This window comes from Periplaneta americana, chromosome 2 (assembly GCF_040183065.1).
Source record: "Periplaneta americana isolate PAMFEO1 chromosome 2, P.americana_PAMFEO1_priV1, whole genome shotgun sequence".
Classification (NCBI taxonomy): Eukaryota; Metazoa; Arthropoda; class Insecta; order Blattodea; family Blattidae; genus Periplaneta; species Periplaneta americana.
Window position 1 is genome coordinate 89,922,167 of NC_091118.1, and position 7,004 is coordinate 89,929,170.

Sequence of the window (7,004 nt, forward strand, 5' to 3'; positions counted from 1 at the left end):
AGTATCGTGTTATTTCGAAGTTAAATTTTGTGTCTCTCAAATTTATAACTCAGTCATGACTATCTTACATGCATCTAATATTTACAGTGCTATAAAACCACTATACCGTTTGTCGAAAGTTCTTGGACTTATATCGCTTTCTTATACAACAAAGAATAGCGGAGGAAATGAAACAGAAGAAATAAGCAGAGTTTTGAAGAGATCTGACTTGATATGGACTTCAGTGATGATTTTTGTGATTTTAACTAGTTTCGTTTCCAGAATGGTTTGGAATTTCGTTCTGAATCCACCTGAACATTCATCCAATGTAATTGTCATAACCACATTGTCAAGATTACTTCTGTATGGTGCTTGTTTAATTTCTCTCTTACTTGGAGCCACTGTTAACAGGCGCAAAATAGTGGAGATCATAGCCAAAGTGGCGAAAGTTGATAAAGTGTTACTTAGGGGACTAGACGCAGGAAACATTTACAGGAAAATACGTGTGTTTCTGTTCGTAGAATTATTTGTTTTGATAAGTGTATTGGTAATGATTTGCTACTACGACGTCTATGTTTGGGGTAGCGGATTATCATTTATATTCGAGATAGCTGATGATTTTGCACATCTCATTAACGTTATGGTTGCAGTACAATTAATTAATCTGGTACAACTTTTGAAACATCGTTTCTCAGTTTTGAATGAAATGTTGTCAAAAGTAATGCCTTCAGTAAACACACCCGTGCATTCTGTAACAAAGAAGATAGTGGATGGCTCTTCAGAGAGAGACAATTCAACAAACAACAAGTTGTTTCATAGATCAACTGCCTCGATTATTGAAGAGGTGGTAGAAGTGGAGAACAAAATCTCTGGAACTCAAAAAGTGGGATCAGCATCAAGCATCAGATCGCTTCCAATATCTCCAATGCCAGCAGTCAGTAAGATTCACATAATGAGAGTCATTCATAGTGATCTCTTCGATGCTACTGAGTTAGTTAACGATAACTATGGGTTCTCTCTGCTGATGGAACTAACGTACAACTTCATAGACCTGGTGTCGAGTGTGTACTTCACGATGGATGTGGTGATGAACAGCATACAGAACGTCAATTCTACTTCGGATTCAGTGCATCATATGTTGTCATCTGCTGTATGGGCAATCGTATGCGTAACGAAAATTGTCTCAATCACTGCAACGTGTCACACTACTAGTGTAGAGGCTCAGAGGACGTCAGTGTTAGTCCACAAGTTGCTTCTCGAAGAGTCTCTCCCTTCAGAATTGAAGACAGAACTTCAGCTCTTCGCAGCACAGTTGTCCAACACCAAAGTGAATTTTACAGCCCACGGATTCTTTTCAGTAAACTTTGCCTTGCTGTATGGCATCATTGAGGCTGCTGCTACTTACATTATTATACTACTTCAATTCCGATCATAAAAATACTTCGTTGTGTTCAAGGAGAAACAAGTTTTCAGCAATCGTGATGACAAAATATTTGTGACATTTTCTTTTCTTCTGACCGTTTATGTAAGCCAGAGATGGGATCTGCTTAATATTCAGTACCTACTTCATGTGTCTTGAAATGATTTATTACTATTTGGATATTCGTATGAAAATAATCCTATACACTAACACTACACAAAATGTTGATTTTCTTGAAAATCATACTTCTAACTTTTACTTTCAACATGCAGACTGGAAAATTATAGTGTCAAATAAAGCGCGGTTAATTTTTTATGAAGTAGGCCTATTTAATTTAAAGAAATACCGAAAAGTTATGTCTGTAATCTAAAACGTTTTAAAACCAAATATAAAGAATTTGTATAAACTAATCGGCGAAATTAATGTGAAAGTAGTGGTAAAAGTTGTATGTCACCGATTGATTTCCACACACAGCACACTAGAGATACTTACAACCGAAAATCGTTTTAGGACATTGCTCCCAGGAATATTTGATAGATTGTCGTGAAATGATTCATCTTTTCAAATGAAGATGAACGACATATCCTATACTGCATTTGTGTTGTATATAACATGCTGCATTTCAATATTATCTTATCGCTTTACTCATTCACTCACTGTCTTTCAGTATAGTAACGTAGAGAAATGTTTGACAATATTACATCCATCTCGAAAGCATCGTTGTTCTATGTCATATCAGTTATGCTTTATATTGTGTTAAAATTAATGTGTGTATTACTGTAAATAGCCGTACTGCTGCTACTACTGCTTCTTCAGTTTCCACGACCAAGATCTGAGTTCAAATCCCAGCAAATCCAAATAAAATTTGTGCTCTACAAATGAATGTTTCCCTGATGCATTCCATCATTTTTCATCTCGCAATAATGATGTAATGTAAATTACCTTTCCTGGTGCAAAACGGGCAGAATGGAGTCTGTTTATTAAATTATGTCAGTTATGAACCTATTGTATTTTATTGAAATTTACAGTTTGGGAATATATTTCTCATTTAATGACGCAGTGAATGTACTCTTAGAGTATTATAGATATTTAAAATAAATTGAAAGAATATATCTGAATTCTACAAAACTTCAAGTACTAATTTGGAGTCTTTGTTCGATATTTTCTGCCAAATCAATCCTTTTTTTCATACGAAATATAAAGAAAGGTATATTGCTGTAGAAATGATTTTTCATATTTTACTGGAAATAAGGGGTGGAAGGGAACCGATGCACCAAAATTTAAGAGATGTTTCAACAGCTTAAATATAACAAAACTTTTATTATTCTTTTCCTTCGATGAAACACCGCTAAGCAGGAAAGAAATTGTCTTTGCCCAATGTTTGCAGCGCTCTATTGTGATAACGGCAGAGAGAAATAGTTGATTGCTGTACAAGCAGACAGGTAAAACTAGTATAAATAGTTAGGTGTCTTGAGTCTTTTTTTTTGCAAAGTAAACCGTTTAGCCATGAATTAAAGTTGAATAATTGCTAAAATAGTAAAAATCGCTAAAATAAATCTTGCAGCGCAGTGTCGCGAATCAGTGACAGTACAGCAGAGAAGAAACTTGTGCTTGAGGTTGCTCACGAAGTCACTCAAAATGTAGTGAGAAGAGTCAGCGGCAGTTTTCTGCGACGTTGCCGAGCATGTGTCACTGCCATTGTAATGGAGGGTGTTTTGAGCATCTCATGTAATTGCATGTAATGTTTTCGAGAAAGTTTTTTTTTTTTTTTTTTTTTTTTTTTTAGATGTAGAGCATTAACTTTGATTTCCAGTTTCCACGTTTTGTTTTCAGTTTGATACATCATTTAAACAGGAAACATTTACTTTAATTTAACCTTTTTAAGTCTAAAATTACATGTAAATAATATGTACCTTGTGCTGTAATGATTTATTTTCAAGAGTTTTAATTTAATGTAGGGCAATGTAGTAAAAATTGTTAGTTTCTTTTCTACTATCACAAGATGCATATTTCCGTTTAAATTGCAATCACTAAGCCAAGAGTACAGTACCTCATTCCCTTCCTACCCTAAAGAGAGAGGGAGACGATTGCTAGGAGTATTTTTTCTCTTGTACGGAGGAGGGACCCGAAGGCTGAGGCTTTTTGTGTTATTCTGTGAATGATCGGGTAGCCGAACGGCCGCGCTCTTGTACAAGTACAACACACTGCACCTTGAACTGAACCCGAGCTGTGGTATGGATGATGATTGTTGCTTTTGTTTACATCTGCTATGGATCTAGATACATCGTCTTGAACTACTCACTCTGCCTAGCCACAGTGCAGGCCACCCTGACTACAGTTATTGCAGTAGCCGTGATGTTGCCAAATGTTTCGCAGAAGCATAATGATTTCTTCTAAAACTGTGAATGTTGAAAAAATATTTCGATTTTTCAAATATCTTCTCTTGATCTATCTAATTACCAGTTTCATTTTGGTCCAGTGGTTACCTTCTACCTTGTAAGTGTTTATAGCAGTGCTCACGGACGGAAAGTGACTTAGGGCATTTTGTCTGTGTGTCTATCCAGTTCTCTTGCGCAGCGACTGCTCGTACACTACAGGTCGCATTATCTTCACATTTCAGTTCGTACGAATCAATTCATCCGAGAATGATGCACATAACATGTAACTATTTTAACAAATTCTTAAGGGCCATTCGTTTGAAAACATCACAAACTGGCTGTTAAAAAAACTCTTCTAGTGGTTTTAAAAGTTGTTTTTCATGAAATTTGGGTAAATTAAATGATATGAATATTATAATATCTTCAAGAGCAGTTATATAGAGAAATGTATTAAAAAGATTGTATGGGCCTATTTAGTGACAACAATTTTAGGGCTTAAATATATTGATACGAGGTGTTTAGAAAAACTGTTATAACCCTAGTCGTTACAGAAATAGAGCATTATTTTTTAATAAACTTTTAAAGGATTGTGTTCTGTGTTACTCAATACTCCATCAAACAAAATTATGAAACTTGCGCGCGCGCGCACACACACACACACGCACACGCACAAAAGTTACATTGTTGGAATTTTTCCGGGGTTTTCCTTCAACCAACTGAATCAGAATTGTTGGTAGACATTCGGCGTTGGACCTCGGACTCATTTCGTCGTCATTAGTTCACATATCATCATCATCATCATCATCATCATCATCATCCATTCCATAGCCCGGGTTAAGTTCACGATGCGGCGTGCTGTACTTGTACAAGAGTGTAGCCGTTCGGCTACCCAATCATTCATAGAATATGAGTGGTAAGTACAATAAGCCTCGGGCTGCAGTGCAAGCCTTCGGGTGTTAAAGCACGAAATCCATCAAAACCAGTTTCAACTAGTAAAAACTAGTTCAAGCAAATGGAGATAGGTAGAAAGCCAGTTTTCGTAAAATCTAGGATCAAGGACAGGTTAGATTTGGTTTGTTTAGGTTTTATTTGGTAAAAGCCTAAATAAACCAAAAACCTAAACAAACCAAACCTAACCTGTCATTGATTCTAGATCTCGCAAAAACTCGCTTTCTAAGTATCTACATTTTTAAAACTAGTTTTTACTATTTGAAACTGGTTTTGACGGATTTCGGGTTTTAACTGTAACATACATACATAGAAATTACTTTAAAAATCATCTTGGCGCTAGCATTTTATGGAAATACACCATAAAGGCACATTTTTGTCTGATAATCTTGTTTCCATGGAAGTTGATGAATGTTCATAGTAGTGCATTTTTACGTCTTCCACATCTACGATTTCCTTTCACAATTCTTTTGGTTATTTGACAATGTATTGTACAGGATGAATATTAAATGCTGTCTTCGAAGACCAGGGAAAGTATTATTTCCGTGGGAAACGTTTCTGTAACTCCCACATGTCCTCGTCGAACATCCTGTTCTTCCAAATTGCATTTTCATCACTCCAAGCATCGCGCACACAGTTTGCTGGGATTTAGTTCAACGCCGGACAAGGATATGTCGCTCAGAACGTTTAGGAAACCTGCACCTGCTTGAAGTTTGTAATGTAAACATCACGTGCTTACCTTACTTCACAATGCGAAAAGAATATTTATATTGTAACATCAGGTTGAACTGGGACACTGGACAGAGAATTCACGTTACATTACTTGAAGACAAACCAGATACAGTTTTTTTTTTTCGCAGTTCTTGCGCCGAAGCCAAGAAATTCGACCATTTCAAGGACAAGTAGGTACATGTCGCACATATCACATCATTGTAGTTTTCTTGATATTTTAACTTCATTTACTACGCGCTGTGGATCAAAAGTAACTATTACCCCATTTGACTTCTAGGTATTGCTCTAATATCTCCATAACTAATCATTATACCAAGATAGTTTTTATCTCGAATTTCATCGCCACATTATCTTATATCACACTCCAGTCTTTGAAGACGGCATTTAGTATTCACCCTGTATAACTATTGACAATATTATTATAAACAACTGGTAACTTTTAATATTCTCGCCATTTTTAAACACAGATTTCCGTAAACAGCAAGATCTACGATTGTATGTAAATTTCTGCAGAATTATTTATATTTATACGTATCTACTAAAGCAGTAAAATTTATAAATCAAGTCAGATATTTCAATTCATGAAATTAAAACTCTTTTCATGGAATACCGGAAATGAAATTTCATATTTTTATTTCCATACAGGATTAACCATTTAATGTAAATGTTTTTGAATATTAATTCGAAAAGCAACTATGAAGAAGATTATCATTGTAACATAATAAAATTACTGAAACTTAAAATAAAGGAATACTATGAAAAATTATCTGATAGGCCTATTCAACGTGAAAATTCTTGTTTAGTCGTTATTTTATACAGTATATCTACAGTGCCCTGGTTATGTCATCTCAATATATTTGCTGTTTATTTCTGTTGCTGAAAGAGAGATATCATCTGGCGGATTACGGGCGACATGAAAAGCGGTGAATTGTAACATCACGAATGTGTATGACACCTGAATTTGAACCCAGTCAAGCGTATTGGAAGTCATCAGTCTCTGTAGTTATGCAATATTGTACAGTACAGTATAATTCGCTATCATTTAGAATAGCGTGTATTTATTTGCGACTGTTATGTGAAAAGTAAAACTATAAAAAGTGTAAAAGAAAGTCCGAAAAGAAGAAACGTTCATTGTAGGCCTGTGTATTAAAATACATGTTAAATGAAGTGGGAATGGAGCCTGCTCGATTGCCTGATTTAAATCCATGTGATTTTTTTCTGTCACTGAAGGGGAAAGTATAGTCTATGAAACTAACCCGCATACAAAAGAACAATTGAAAGTATTTGGGCTACGATAGCTAGAATTATACCGGCTTAACTTTTCAAACAATATTTCAGAACTTATTCATGAGTTGCCAATTTGTGTCTGGACTGTAATGGACATTTTCACTTTCGTGTAAAGGCAGGAGTGAATTTATTGGATGAATTTCCTGTTGTTTATACGCCATCGTTCAATGGTTTCCGCTCGCGGAACTTAACTTACTTTCCGCTCAATGTTCCGTTGGCATATGACTAGCGTGGGTGACTTACAAATATAGGATCTTGTC